Genomic DNA, 15,630 nt, shown 5'->3' on the forward strand with positions numbered 1-15,630 from the left:
TTTAGCACAACACCAGATCAACAAACAAAGGAGGGTGACGAAGATGGTGAGGGGTCTGGAGACCAAGTCCTATGAGGAAAGGCTGAAGGAGCTGGGCATGTTTAGCCTAGAGAGGAGGCGGCTGAGAGGTGATATGATCACCATCTTCAAGTACTTGAAGGGCTGTTATCTAGAGGAGGGTTTCCCAAACATCCCCCCCCCCCCGTGACCCAGTTATTTTTACACCTCTCCTTCGTGGCCCATAAAAATTTGGAGGTGGAGCCAGGAGACTTTGGGGGTGGAGCCGGGAGACAGGAAATGCTGTACAAACAAGCCTAAACTCTTGCAATGTTTTGTTTAGGAAAGGTAGAAGAATAGTGGGATTTTGCAATGCAATTGTAAAAACAAAACAATAAGAAAAAGCACAAGGACCACACAGCAGAAAACTAAAAATATAAAATGTTCTCAGCCTGGGAAAACATGAAATGGCAGGGCATTTAAAGCTTCTCCCCCCCTCTCCAGGTCTATTCAGATTAGCAATGGCAAGGAAGAAAGGAGGGAAGGAAGGAAGGAAGACAGGGGAAAAAACTGACTGACAGGGAGAGAGAAAGAGGAAGGAAGAAAGACAGAAAAAGACCTACTGACAGAACAAGAGAGAGAGAGAAGGAAGAAAAAAAGAGGGAAAGAAAGGAAGAAAGGAAGAAAGGAAGAAAGGAAGAAAGAAAGAAAGAAAGAAAGGAAGGAAGGAAGGAAGAAAGAAAGAAAGAAAGAAAGAAAGAAAGAAAGAAAGAAAGAAAGAAAGAAAGAAAGAAAGAAAGAAAGAAAGAAAGAAAGAAAGAAAGAAAGAAAGAAAGAGTTGGAAACAAATATAGAGAAAGGAAGAGAAAGGAAATAGGAAGGAAGGAAAAGGGTGAAAGGAAGGAAAGAGTGAAAGAAAGGACACTCACTGGGAAATCTGTTCACAGAGCTCTCAACGCCGGGCCACGGGGCCTCCAGTCCACTGGCCACCCCTCCCCCCACCTTCCTCCGCATTGTGCCTCACTCCCACCCCCCACCCCCAGTCATAAGCCTCTGCGCCTCCTTATCCCTCCCTTCCCCACCTCTGGCAGGTCAGTTTCAAGCTGTACAAAGCCCTTCCTCCCCCCCCCCCCCGCCCGGCGGCCCGATCGCTCAGAAATCGATGCGGAGCTCATTCCATGCCAGGCCAAGCTGGCGGCAGCACAAACAGACAGCAGCCGAAAAGGGCGTGTGGCTCCTCCCTCCCCAGCACTTCCTGGATGGGAAGGAAGTGCCAGGGAAGGAGGAGCAACACGCCCTTTTCGGCCACGGTCTGTTTGAGCTGCCGCCAGCTTGGCCTGGCGTGGAATGAGCTCCATGCCAATTTCCAAGTGATCAGGTGATGTGGGGGGAAGGAAGGGCTTTGTGCAGCATGAAACTAACGTGCCTGAGGTAGGAAAGGAAGGGAGAAGGAGGTATGGAGGCGCACAACCCGGGGGCGGGAGGCGTGATGTGGGGGAAGGTGGAGGGAGGGGCGGCCAGAGGACTGGAAGCTCCATGGACCAGCGCTGAGGGCTCCAAGGCCCGGTGCTGGGTCACGACCCAGGCTTTGGGAAACGCTGATCTAGAGGATGGTGTGGAATTGTTTTCTGTGGCCCCCGGAAGTAGGACCAGAACCAATGAGTTGAAATGTAATCAAAAGATTCTGGCTCAACATTAGGAAGAATTTCCTGACCGTTAGAGCGGTTCCTCAGTGGAACAGGCTTCCTCGGGAGGTGGTGGGCTGTCCTTCCTTGGAGGTTTTTAAACAGGCTAGATGGCCATCTGACAGCAATGAAGATCCTGTGAATTTAGGGGGAGGTGTTTGTGAGTTTCCTGCATTGTGCAGGGGGTTGGACTAGATGACCCTAGAGGTCCCTTCCAACTCCAGCTCTCTTTCTTTGGAGGTTTTTCAACCGAGGCTAGATGGCCATCTGACAGCAATGAGGATCCTGTGAATTTAGGGGGAGGTATTTGTGAATTCCCTGCATTGTGCAGGGGGTTGGACTGGATGACCCTGGAGATCCCTTCCAACTCTAGAAGTCTATGAAAATTGAAATTTGCTTAGAAACACATCCTTCTTCCCCTGGTCCCTACACATACCCTAGCTCAGGGCTGGCCAATGGTAGCTCTCCAGATTTTTTTTGCCTACAACTCCCATCAGCCCCAGCCAGCATGGCCAATGGCTGGGGCTGATGGGAGTTATAGGCAAAAAACATCTGGAGAGCTACCATTGGCCACCCCTGCCTAGCTACATGCTACAAGGACTAGAGGCATTTAAAGCTTACAAACTGACAAGATTGCCCCCCTTGGTCCATTTTACCTAGACACCTGCATGGCCTGACAGAAAATGGCTGCTGCTGAGGAGAGCACTGAACAGAGGTCTCCTTCTCCATATGAGGCTGCATTCTTCCTTGGCAGCCCTCTTTAAAATTCCCACTCTCTTTCCAGGAAAAACATTACCTTCAGCCCCAGTGCATTGCTGGGAAGTACCCCAAAGCCTGCCTGGGAACTTTCTATTCACTTCCTACCTCTCTAGGCAGTTACTTCGAAATTGGGAGGTCTCTGCAGGGAGTGGAGAAAGAGGAGAGGGGCGGGCCAGATGTGTGGCAAAGCAGGCAGTTTTCAGCACACCTGGAATGCAGCTGGGTCACAGTTCTCCCTTCCCTCCTTTGCCCACAAAGAAAAAACTGAGCCATTTTGGAAACCTGAGTTTCAGCACTCATGGGGCGGGGGGAGACATTTCTCAGCACTATCAGTTCCTCCAGGTTAGGGTAAGGGTTCTGGGCAGATGCAAGGACTTTACAAGAATGTACACAGTTTCAACCCTTTCTATGGTCTTGTGAAATAAGAGAAAAGCTCTTATCACAAGTTAAGCAGTTACATGGTTTCTCCTTGTGTGGGTTCCCTGATGTTGTTGAAGGTGGCCAGGCTGACAGAGTCCCTTTGTATACTCTGAGCATTCAGATGTTTTCTCCCTGTGTGATGTTTTTGAAGCTCACAGCTTTGATGAATTAATCTCTTTTTCATACTCTGAGCATTCAAATGTATTCTCCCTGTGTAATGTTTTTGAAGCTCACAGCTTTGATTAATTAATCTCTTTTTTCAAACTCTGAGCATTCAGAAGATTTTTCCTTAGTGTAGGTTCTTAGATGCTGTTGAAGAGGGACGCTGCAGGTCTTTCCATACTCTGAGTGTTCAAAAGCTTCTCCTCTGTGTGCTTTCTTTGATGTTGTTGAAGATCACCACTGCATCTGAATCTCTTTCCACACTCTGAGCATTCAAAAGGTTTCTCGTCCGTGTGGATTCTTTGATGCCGTTGAAGGGAGCCTTTATCACTGAACCTTTTTCCACACTCTGAACACGCAAAAGGTTTCTCCCCTGTGTGAGTTCTTTGATGCTTTAGAAGACCACCACTCTCAGCGAATCCCTTTCCACATTGTGAGCATTCAAAAGGCTTCTCCCCTGTGTGGGTTCTTTGATGCCGCTGAAGATCGCTACTCCGACTGAACCTCTTTCCACACTCTGAACATTCAAAAGATCTCTCCTGTCTGTGGGTTCCTTCATGCGGTCGATGGGTTTCTTGATGCCGTTGAAGATGATCACTCCAACTGAATTTCTTTCCACACTCAGAGCACTCAAAAGGTTTCTCCCCTGTGTGGGTTCTTTGATGCTTTAGAAGATTGCCAGTCTGACTGAATCTTTTCCCACACTCTGAGCACTCAAAAGGTTTCTCCCCTCTGTGTATTCTTTGATGCTGTTGAAGACCGCTACTCCACTTGAATCTCTTTCCACACTCTGCACATTCAAATAGTTTCTCTCCAGTGTGAGTTGATAGATGCTTTTGAAGGTTGCAACTCTGACTGTATTTCTTCCCACACACGGAGCATTCAAAAGGGTTCTCCTTTCTGTGGGTTTTTAGGTGCCGCTGAAGGTCAGTATTTCGAATGAACCTCTTTCCACACTCTGAGCATTCAAAAGGTTTTTCCCCCGTGTGGGTTATTAGATGTCGCTGCAGATTACTCCTCCACCTAAACCTTATACCACACTCTGAGCACTGAAAAGGTTTCTCACCTGTGTGCATTCTTTGGTGGACAAGAAGATTGCCATTCTGACTGAATCGTTTCCCACACTCTGAGCACTCAAAAGGTTTCTCCCCCCTGTGTATTCTTTGATGCTGTTGAAGACTGCTACTCCACTTGAATCTCTTTCCACACTCTGCACATTCAAATGGTTTCTTTCCAGTGGGTGTTGATAGATGCTTTTGAGGGTCACAACTCTGACTGTATTTGTTCCCAGACTCTGAGCATTCAAAAGGATTCTCCTTTGTGTGGGTTCTTAGGTGCCGTTGAAGGTCACTATTTCGAATGAATCTCTTCCCACACTCTGAGCATTCAAAAGGTTTTTCCCCTGTGTGGGTTTTTAGGTGCTGTTGCAGATAGCTCCTCCGCTTGAATCTTGTTCCGCACTCTAAGCATTCAAAAGGTTTCTCCCCTGTGTGAGTTCTTTGGTGCACAATAAGCTCTGATCTGCATTTAAAGTACTTTCCACAATAAAAACATTTATATGTCTTCATTATAGCGTGCTTTGGAAAATGCACATTATACCTTTTTCCATCAGAGAATGTAATTCCAGTCTCTGAACAGATAAATGGCTTGTCTCCTGAATAAATCCTTTGGTGTTTAATAAGGTCTAATTTCTGCGAAAAACCTTCACCATGGTCTGAGCACCTATAATGTCTCTCTCCTGCATCTGTCTCTTGGTCTACAAGGAGCTCTGCTCTACAAAGGACGCTTTTTTTATACTCCAAAAATTGATGGCTCTCCTTTCTGCTGTGCATTTGCAAATGGATATCATATTGGGTTTTATCTGAGAAGTTCATCCCACGCTCCAAGCATTTGTATGTTTCCTCTGCTAAGTGAATTACATCATGGGCATGCCCCCCTTCACAAGGAATGGGTCGATCCCTCTCGTTGACTATGCAGCTGCCTTTCTGCCTCTTGGTTCTGCATTTGTTCTCAAAGTTTCCTCTTTCCTCTTCATTCTTGACTTCATCAGGTGATAGATGATGCAGTTCCTCGACCTCCTCATTCCTCTGATCATCCCCTGCTGGAATAAAAAAGGAAACCCCATTACATCCTGGGAGGGCAGGGAAGGTCCAAAGGCATCTCTGGGAATGCAGTAGAAAAGGACAGATGGCCCTTTGGCCTCATCCAGCTTGGTTGATCTTAACTAACCCCCTCCTCCAGCATTCCCCAGAATATTCAGTATTGGAGGATACCCCAGTCCCTGAAGACCTACTGCTGAGTTTAGGCCCATATGGTGCTTCTGAGCCTCCAGATTTTAGGTCCCAGAAGGCATCCTTCCCTTGTAATCCAGTGGACTTTATAACTCTACTGAAACAATAGTTGGCAAGAAGAAAAGCATTCCTATTCCTTGCCCATTCCTTTGACATAACTGTGAAGGACACCCACTCACAGCCAGCTCGCTAGAGAAGGAAATACCCTCTTGTGAGGCAAAGCACCCTGATTTCTTCCCATGGGTTAATGTGAATATTAGGCCTTGCAAGTGTCTGCAATTGGGCCTCCCTGCATACACCATCCCTGTCTCTTTCAAGGCCAGATTCAAGAATGTGGTAGTTGGCCCATCATGGGAACCTGTGTTCAGTTTTGTAACAAGAAGGGAGGAGGGAGGTAAGAACAAAGTAGTCATCTTCTAGAGCAGGGGTGGCCAATGGTAGCTCTCCAGATTTTTTTTGCCTACAACTTTCATCAGCCCCAGCCAACATGGCCAATGGCTGGGGCTGATGGAAGTTGTAGGCAAAAAAACATCTGGAGAGCTACCGTTGACCACTCCTGTTCTAGAGGGTTCATCAAGTGAGCCCCATGATTGGATTTGGAAAATCACATGATACCAGATGGCAAGAGACCAGGGGAGGCCAAATTTGCTTAATGTAAGAGCCACATAGAATAAACATCAAATGTTTGATAACTGCAATAGGAAGGAACGAACGAACGAAGGAATGAAGGAATCATAGAGTTGGAAGGGATCTCTAAGACTGTCTAGTCCAACTCCCTGCACAATGCAGGAAATTCACAAATACCCCCTGCCCTAAATTCACAGGATCCACATTGCTGTCAGATGGCCATCTAGGCTCTGTTTAAAAATCTCCAAAGAAGGAGAGGAAGCCTGTTCCACTGAGGAACCGCTCTGTCAGGGAGCTCTTCCTAATGTGGAGTTAGAAACTCTTTTGATTTAATTTCAATACGTCGGTTCTGGTCCTACCTTCTGGGGCCACAGAAAACAATTCCGCACCATCCTCTATATGACAGTCCTTCAAGAACTTGAAGACGGTGATCATATCACCTCCTCTCCTGGCTAAATATGCACAGCTCCTTCAACCTTTCTTCGTAGGACTTTGTCTCTAGACCCCTCATCATCTTCGTCGCCCTCCTCTGAACCCATTCCAGCTTGTCTATAACCTTCTTAAAATGTGGTGCCCAAAACTGAACACAATACTCTAGGTGAGGTCTTACCAGAGCAGAGTAAAGCAATACCATCACTTCACATGATCTGGACACTATACTTCTGTTGATACCAATGTTCCCTCTAAGCTGCAGAATCTTGTGAGCAAAAATTCTACTTTGTGAGCTACTGGCATTAAAGTTGTGAGCTACTGCATAAATTAGTGTGCTCTGGGGTCATCCTTCCTGAGCTAAGACAAAAATGTGTGAGCTGGAGGCTAAATATCTGTAAGCTAACTCACACTAACTCAGCTTAGAGGGAACACTGGTTGATACAGCCCAAAATTGCATTTGCCTTTTTAGCCATGGAATCACACTGTTGATTCATGTTCAGTGTATGATCCACTAAGACGCCTAGGCGGTTTTACAAAGCCTGAAATTTACCAGTGGTGGAGAAGGGAGGGATAAGGAGGCTGGGGGGTGTGACACAGCGGGGGGCGGGGGGGAGGCGCGGGGGTCGGCCAAGGGACGGGAGGTCCAAGGGCCCGGCATTGAGCCCTGTGTGGCCCGGTACCAGGTCCTGACCCTGCAGTAGGGAAACACCATTCTACTGTATTTGCAACCCCTCCTGATTTAGTATCATCTGCAAATTTAATAAGCATTCCTTCTATTCCTTCATCCAAATCAGTTATAAAGATGTTGAAGAAAACAGGCCCTAGGGCAGATCCTTGAGGCACTCCACTTGTCACTCCTTCCCAAGAGGATGAGGAACCATTCATAAGAACATAAGAGAAGCCATGTTGGATCAGGCCAATGGCCCATCCAGTCCAACACTCTGTATCACACAGTGACCAAAATATATACACACACACACACTGTGGCTAATAGCCACTGATGGACCTCTGCTTCATATTTTTATCCAATCTCCTCTTGAAGCTGTCTATGCTTGTAGCTGCCACCACCTCCTGTGGCAGTGAATTCCACATGTTAATCACCCTTTGGGTGAAGAAGTACTTCCTTTTATCCGTTTTAACCTGTCTGCTCAGCAATTTCATTGAATGCTCACGAGTTCTTGTATTGTGAGAAAGGGAGAAAAGGACTTCTTTCTCTACCTTCTCCATCCCATGCATAGTCTTGTAAACCTCTATCATGTCACCCCGCAGTCGACGTTTCTCCAAGCTAAAGAGCCCCAAGCGTTTTAACCTTTCTTCATAGGGAAAGTGTTTAATCATTCTAGTTGCCCTTTTCTGCACTTTTTCCAGTGCTATAATATCCTTTTTGAGGTGCGGTGACCAGAATTGCACACAGTACTCCAAATGAGACAGCACCATTGATTTATACAGGGGCATTATGATACTGGCTGATTCGTTTTTAATTCCCTTCCTAATAATACCCAGCATGGCGTTGGCCTTTTTTATTGCAATCGCACACTGTCTTGACATTTTCAGTGAGTTATCTACCACGACCCCAAGATCTCTCTCTTGGTCAGGCTCTGCCAGTTTACAGTTCAAAGGAAGGAAGGAAGCAAGCAAGCAAGCTTATCCACCCTCAGCTATTCATACTGTCACCACAGCACCTGTATTTTACAATAATTTTTATAATACATCTGACATTCATGTCTTGGGCCAGTCTACCCAGCTATGAAGAACATTGTTATTGCTGCCACCCAACTCCTCCAGACCCCCAACAGAGAACAAGTAGTGGGGCACACCTGAAAATGATTTATTTGTATTCAATATCTGGATCTATGCACCATCCCAACGGCAGCAATTTGCACCTTTGGCGCCTATGAAAGATCCTTACCCAGAGAGGCCACGCTCCCATAGTTCTCCAGCATCACCTCCCTGTAGAGAGCTCTTTGGCCTTGATCCAACAATGCCCACTCGGCCTCCGTGAAATACACGGCCACCTCCTCGAAGGAAAAGGGACACTGAAAGAGAAAGCAGGTTCCCTTGTCAGAGATCATGCCAGGCAGAGAAGGCACACTGGAAAGGATAATTCCAGGTATATGCAGCATGGAGAGCTTGACATATGTAAAGGGAGTGGGGTTCAGAGTCAGCTGTGGTGTGGTGGTTAAGTGCGTTGACTCTTATCTGGGAGAACCGGGTTTGATTCCCCACTCCTCCACTTGCACCTGCTGGAATGGCCTTGGGTCAGCCATAGCTCTGGCAGAGGTTGTCCTTGAAAGGGCATCTGCTGTGAGAGCCCTCTCCAGCCCCACCCACTTCACAGGGTGTCTGTTGTGGGAGAGGAAGGGAAAGGATATTGTAGGCCGCTCTGAGCCTCTGTCCTTGAAAGGGCAGCTGCTGTGAGAGCCCTCTCCAGCCCCACCCACCTCACAGGGTGTCTGTTGTGGGAGAGGAAGGGAAAGGATATTGTAGGCCTCTCTGAGCCTCTGTCCCTGAAAGGGCAGCTGCTGTGAGAGCCCTCTCAGCCCCACCCACCTCACAGGGTGTCTGTTGTGGGGGAGGAAGGGAAAGGAGATTGTAGGCTACTCTGAGCCTCTGTCCTTGAAAGGGCAGCTGCTGTGAGAGCCCTCTCCAGCCCCACCCACCTCACTGGGTGTCTGTTGTGGGGGGGGAGAAGATAAAGGAGATTGTAAGCCACTCTGAGTCTCTGATTCAGAGAGAAGGGCAGGGTATAAATCTGCAGTCTTCTTCTCCTTCTCTTGTCCAGGCACTTTAGCAGCAAGGTCAGGAACAAAAGCCCCACTGAGAAGGAAGGGGGGACCCAGGCCATCCTCCCTCTCATCTCACCTACCTGGACCAGAGGCGCAGCAGCTGCTTCCACATCTGTGCAAAGACGACGGCTTGAGAGCATCTGTGCACCGACTGCAAAGGAGACAAAGGAGGAAGGAAGACTGTTAGATGAGCCTTTGCATTTCATTTACTTGCTTGAATCCTGATTCACACACACACACAAACACCCCATTTCCAGGGTTGTTATCCTTTGTGCTAGGTACACTCAAAAAAATCTGCAATGATTTTTAGAAACATTGTGGGTGAGGCAGAAGAGGAGCACCAGATCCTCATGAGCTTTGGGGAGTTATAAATGCTGCTGTCATGTTTCAGGCTACTGTGAGACTTGAAATGTGCCCTGTGAGCTCTGGAGCTCAGAAAAACGCTCCTTGGGTCGCATTTCAAGACATTGAAGCAAAAAGATAAACAGCTGTGCTTCTGGGTGACAGAAAAGATCCGACCTCATAATTTACAGCTTTTGCAATGGCTAAGAGCAAGAGAGACCTATTGGATTCACGTTCCAAACACTTTACATCCACATGGCCTGAATGAGGAAGTAGATTAATTTTGTGTTTGATATCACGTTGCGCTCTGTGTGCTTTTTGTGGGATAGTATTGATATTTATTAACACACTGGCACTTTTTCCCTCCCCACTATTTCTCCTGCAACTGTTGAGTGGCACAATCACACTGGATGGTTCCTCCAGCCCATATTGTGATTGCATCATCCATCCTGAGTGCATCTTCCCCCAGTCTGGCATCTAAGCAATATGACACTTGATACTTTGCACTATGCCAGGGATGTCCAAACTTGTTTTATGTAAGAGCCACATGCAATAAATGTCAGATGTTTAAGAGCCACAAGGCACGTACAAATATTAAACACGTCTTTCTTAAAACTCTTAATACTTTCTTTGCAAAAAAAGCAATATATATATATATATATATATATATATATGTATGTATGTATGCACTTGACAGCACGACCATGCTAGGAGATTTTGTTATCAAAAGCTGGGAATAGCAGTCCTCATAAGACCAGCATAGGGAAAGGTTAGGGAATTGGCACCAGTAGAAGAAGGAAACACAAAGGTACCATAGAAATCACTGACCGCCATTTGCATCATTATGCATCTCTCTTTGCCTTGACATCAAGGTTAGTAAATGCAGCTCCTACAAGAGCTATGAATCTGCACTACCGTCTTTAATCGGTCTCTCGTTCCAGTGGCTCCCTCAGCTCGTGCTCTCTTTCCCTGCTCTAGGTCCACGGGTGACCTCTGAGGTGGGGGAGAAAAGCTTGAAAACCTGCCTGTTTGCCCCTCCAGAGTGGTAAAGCTGCAGTACTGCAGTCTGAATTCTCTGCTCATGACCTGAGTTCGATCCCGGTGGAAGCTGGGTTCAGGAAGCCGGCTCAAGATTGACTCAGCCTTCCATCCTTCCGAGGTAGGTAAAATGAGTCCCCAGCTTGCTAGGGGGAAGTGTAGATGACTGGGGAAGGCAATGGCAAACCACCCTGCGCTGAAAACGTCGTGATGCGACATCACCCCAGAGTTAGAAACTACTGGTGTTTGCACACGGGACTACCTTTACCTTTTTAACCCACTTCACACACAATGGAAATATTCACCTACCTATGGGTCAGTGTTCAGAGGCTGACTGCGGTCCTGATGCTATGCAGGCTTACTTTTGAGTAAACCTGCATTAAGTTCCTCCTTGATTCTCTAGGAGTGTGAAAGAGCAGCATGTATCAGACGTATAGGTGGGGCTTCAGAAAGGCAGACTTCAACAAACTTAGAACTATGCTGGGCAAAATCCCATGATCACAAATACTTAAGGAGAAGGGGGTTCAAGAGGGGTGGGAGTTTCTTAAAAGCGAAATATTGAAAGCACAATCACAGTCGATTCCTATGAGAAGAAAAAATGGGAGAATTCAAAAGAAGCCAAGGTGGGTCCATAAACAGCTCTCTAAAGACTTGAGGAATAAAAAAGACTCATTTAGGAAATGGAAGGACCGCCTTATAACCAAGAATGAATATGAACACCAGTGCTTGTAGAGAAAGAGTTATGAAAGCTAAAGCTCAGTATGAGCTTAACCTAGCTAAAGATGCTAAAAACAACAAAAAAAAGGGTTCTTTTCTTATGCTGAGAGTAAGGAAAAGATCAAGGACATAGTAGGCCCATTGCGAGGACAGGGAAATGAAATTGTAACAGATGATGAAGAGAGGGCAGAACTGCTCAATTCCTATTTTACCTCAGTCTTCCCTCTGAGGGAAACATAAGAGAAGCCATGTTGGATCAGGCCAATGGCCCCTCCAGTCCAACACTCTGTGTCACATAAGAACATAAGAGAAGCCATGTTGGTTCAGGCCAGTGGCCCATTCAGCCCAACACTCTGTGTCACATAAGAGAAGCCATGTTGGATCAGGCCAATGGCCCATCCAGTCCAACACTCTGTGTCACACGGTGGCCAAAAAAATTATATATATATATATATATATATATATATATATACACGCACTGTGGCTAATAGCCACTGATGGACCTCTGCTCCATATTTTTATCTAATTCCCTCTTGAAGCTGCCTATGCTCAACATGGCAAAAACTGAACATATAATGAGGGTATAAAGTTCCAACATTGGGTCAGCACAGGGATAGTACATAAACACCTGGTTTCTTTAAATGAAAACAAGTTCTCAGGGCCAGATGAAATGCATTGAAGGGTTCTAAAAGAGCCTGCAGATGTAATTTCTGAGCCTCTGGCCATTATTTTTGAGAATTGTTGGAGAACAGGTGAGGTGCCGGAAGATTAGAGGTGGGCAAATGTTGTCCCCATCTTCAAGAAGGGGGAAAAGGAGTATCTGGGTAACTATGACCCGTCGGATAGATTCAGGGGGGGCAGCCATGTTGGTCTGAAGCAATAGAACAAAGTATCACCTTTAAGACCAACAAAGTTTTATAGAGAATATAAGCTTTCATAGGCATGCATGCTTCGATAGGCAGTGGAATGGGGTGCAGTGAGCAGAGCTACTTATATCCGGGAGGCAGTGGTTTAGAACCCAAAGCAGTACAAAGTTAGAATCCAATGGCAAAAGAGTGAAATTAAAAAACAGAAAGACCATTTGGCCGGATAACATTCGCATGGGGAACCAATAAAGCAGTGATGTGTCGAAATTGGAGAATAAAGTAATAAACGTCTGTTCATTCTATTGCTAGCAAGTTGGGTTAAAATGAGGACAGTTCTTTCTCAGAGGTTTTTCTGTATGTGGAGCAGCGGGGAATCGAAGCCGGTTCTAGCAGATTAGAGTCTATACTTTCAACCTCCCAGGAATCAGTTTAAGCCCCATTAAAGTGAATGGCTATCAGTACATCCTGTGGTATCGAGTCCCACAGATTAAATCTAGGTTGGTTGCACAACTGTTTCCCTTATCTACCCAAGATCTTCATGGTGTGCCCCAATCCCATCAAGCCACAAAACAGCCTTACCACGTGAGAGGGCATCTTGGGCACCCTCCTGGGCCAGAGCCCTCTGCCCTTCCTCGGATGGAGCCCCTTCTGCCTCAGGGAACGTCCTTTCCGTCTTCATGGATGGCCCCCACACCTGAAAGAGCAGCAAGGGTATGAGAAGGCATGGAACAGGCACAGCAGATGGATCCTGCCCCCCCCCCCCCCCGAGTTTTTCCCTGCATTGACCAGCAGAGCTGCTTCAACCACAGGGGCAAGAACTAGGGTTAAGGTTTCTTCCCAGCCTAGAGAATTCTCGAGAGGTGGAAATATCTGGCAGGGAAGCCTTAGGGTAAGGCTGTTGCTTGAATGAGCAAAGGAAAATCGCCTCACCTGCTCTGCCTGCCTCTTCTCCTCTGCCTGACTCAGGAGGAAACCTTCAGCCAGGGCCACCGCCTGGGAACTGGTCTCCGGTTCGCATCCTCGGACCCAGCACTGCATTTCCTTCGGCAGGATCATCAGGAACTGCTCCAGGATCACCAAGTCCAGGATCTGCTTTTTGGTGTGCTTCTCCGGCTCCAGCCAGAGGTTGCAAAGTTCATGCAGCTGGCTGCAAAGCTCTCGGGGCCCTTCAGCCTGATGGTAACGGAACTGCCGGAAGCATTGGCTGTGTGCCTCAGCAGTCATAGTGTCCTGAGCCATGATCTCTGGTGCGTTTCCCCCCCAGAATTCAGCACCACTCCCTGCTGGGATGGGATGGGGACCTCTGCTTGATATTTTGCTAATTCTGGGTCTTTCCGCATCCTGTTCTTCCATCTTCTTCCCCTTCTTGTGGGCCACCTCCAGTGCTGGAAAGATATCCTTACTTGTGTGACTATAAAGAGGGAGAGGGAAAGATATCAAAAAGGCAGAAAGATACAAAAAAGATAATGATGCTACATCATTGACCTTGGTCAAGAGGCACCAAATGGTTGCCCCAGTGGATCAGAAGGACCATCCTTTTTGTAGTTTGAAAGTCAGGATTAATGTTGTTTAGGCCAGGGGTGGTCGACGGTAGCTCTCCAGATGTTTTTTGCCTACAACTTCCATCAGCCCAAACCAACATGGCCAATGGCTGGGGCTGATGGGAGGCAAAAAACATCTGGAGAGCTACCATTGGTCACCCCTAGTTTAGGCTATACTACATATCAAGCCTTTTAAGATATACCCATTTGGTCCTTCAGGAAAATAAAAATCTGTTGTGTGAGTTATGAGCTTGGCCTCTGATTTCTTGGGATCTGTCTGTCCCAGGGTGAACTGGAGTGTGAGACACAGTGACTAGTAACAGCTTAACCATAGAATCATAGAGTTGGAAGGGACCTCCAGGGTCATCTAGTCCAACCTCCTGCACAATGCAGGAACTCACAAACACTTCCCCCTAAATTCACAGGATCTTCATTGCTGTCAGATGGCCATCTAGCCTCTGTTTAAAAACCTCCAAGGAAGGAGAGCCAGTTTGGTGTAGTGGTTAAGTGTGCGGACTCTTATCTGGGAGAACCGGGATTGATCCCCCACTCCTCCACTTGCACCTGCTGGAATGGCCTTGGGTCAGCCATAGCTCTGGCAGAGGTTGTCCTTGAAAGGGCAGCTGCTGTGAGAGTTGTTTCAGCCCCACCCACCTCACAGGGTGTCTGTTGTGGGGGAGGAAGGTAAAGGAGATTGTGAGCCGCTCTGAGACTCTTTGAAGTGGAGGGCGGGATATAAATCCAATATCTTCTTCTTCACCTCTCGAGGAAGCCTGTTCCACTGAGGAATCGCTCTAACGGTCAGGAAGTTCTTCATAATGTTGAGCCAGATAGAGTTGGAAGGGACCCCCAGGGTCATCTAGTCCAACCCCCTGCACAATGCAGGAAACTCACAAAGACCTCCCCCTAAATTCACAGGATCTTCATCGCTGTCAGATGGCCATCTAGCCTCTGTTTAAAAACCTCCAAGAAAGGAGAGCCCACCATCTCCCGAGGTAGCCTGTTCCACTGAAGAACACTTCTAACTGTCAGGAAGTTCTTCCTAATGCTGAGCCTGAAACTCTTTCGATTTAGAGCAAGGCATAGATAGTAGCATAGTTTCTAAGGATTTGTCCAGGTAACTTTGTGGATCATTTTGTACAGTGCTATAGTGTTGATTCTGGGAGTTTAGGCAGACCATGAGAAGGAAGGCAGGAAGGGCTGCATCATTGCTTAGCTCTTGAGGCCCTTTCTTACATGCTTGTGGAATGCTGTTCACCACTTTGGGGTGAACATTTGCCGTTTTTCTCCAGACCAGTTTCCCCAGGGATCCTGAACAGTTTTGGTTTTGTCCCCCCATCTTCTGGGCACGGAGCAGGGGTCAGTGGAAATGTATGTATGGCGAGGGGTGGGGGGAGCATTTGTGAATTTCCTGCATTCCCCCGGGATCCCTAGCCAAACCAGCCTGGGGAAAAATTGCTTCCTGATTCCAAAGTGGCAACGGACTTTTCCCTCGGCATTAGGGTTACCAAGTCCAATTCAAGAAATATCTGGGGACTTTGGGGTGGAGCCAAGAGACTTTGGGGGTGGAGCCAAGAGACTTTGGGGGTGGGGCCAAGAGACTTTGGAGGTGGGGCCAGGAGCAAGGGCGCGGCGAGCATGATTGAACGCCAAAGGGAGTTCCGGCTGCCATGTTGAAAGGGACCGCACACCTTTTAAATGCCTTCCCTCCATTGGAAATAATGAAGGATAGAGGCAGCTTCTTTGGGGGGCTCACAGAATTGGGCCCCCTAGTCCAATATTTTAGAAACTTGGAGGGTACTTTGGGGAGAGGCACTGGATGCTACGCTGGAAATTTGCTGCCTCTGCCTCAAAGAACAGCCGCCCCAGAGCCCCAGACACCCGCAAATCAATTCCCCATTATACCCTATGGGAATCGATCTCCATAAGGAATAACGGAGTGCCCAGCAGACATTTCCCTCCCCCAC

The 15,630-nt window shown here is 47.3% G+C and overlaps 1 pseudogene; it reads right to left on the reverse strand.

Moving 5' to 3' along the window:
* LOC132571738 (oocyte zinc finger protein XlCOF6-like) overlaps positions 1–15,630 on the reverse strand; it is a 317,052-nt pseudogene that overhangs the window by 278,553 nt on the left and 22,869 nt on the right.

The sequence above is a fragment of the Heteronotia binoei genome, chromosome 5 (genome assembly GCF_032191835.1).
Source record: "Heteronotia binoei isolate CCM8104 ecotype False Entrance Well chromosome 5, APGP_CSIRO_Hbin_v1, whole genome shotgun sequence".
In the NCBI taxonomy this organism is placed as follows: Eukaryota; Metazoa; Chordata; class Lepidosauria; order Squamata; family Gekkonidae; genus Heteronotia; species Heteronotia binoei.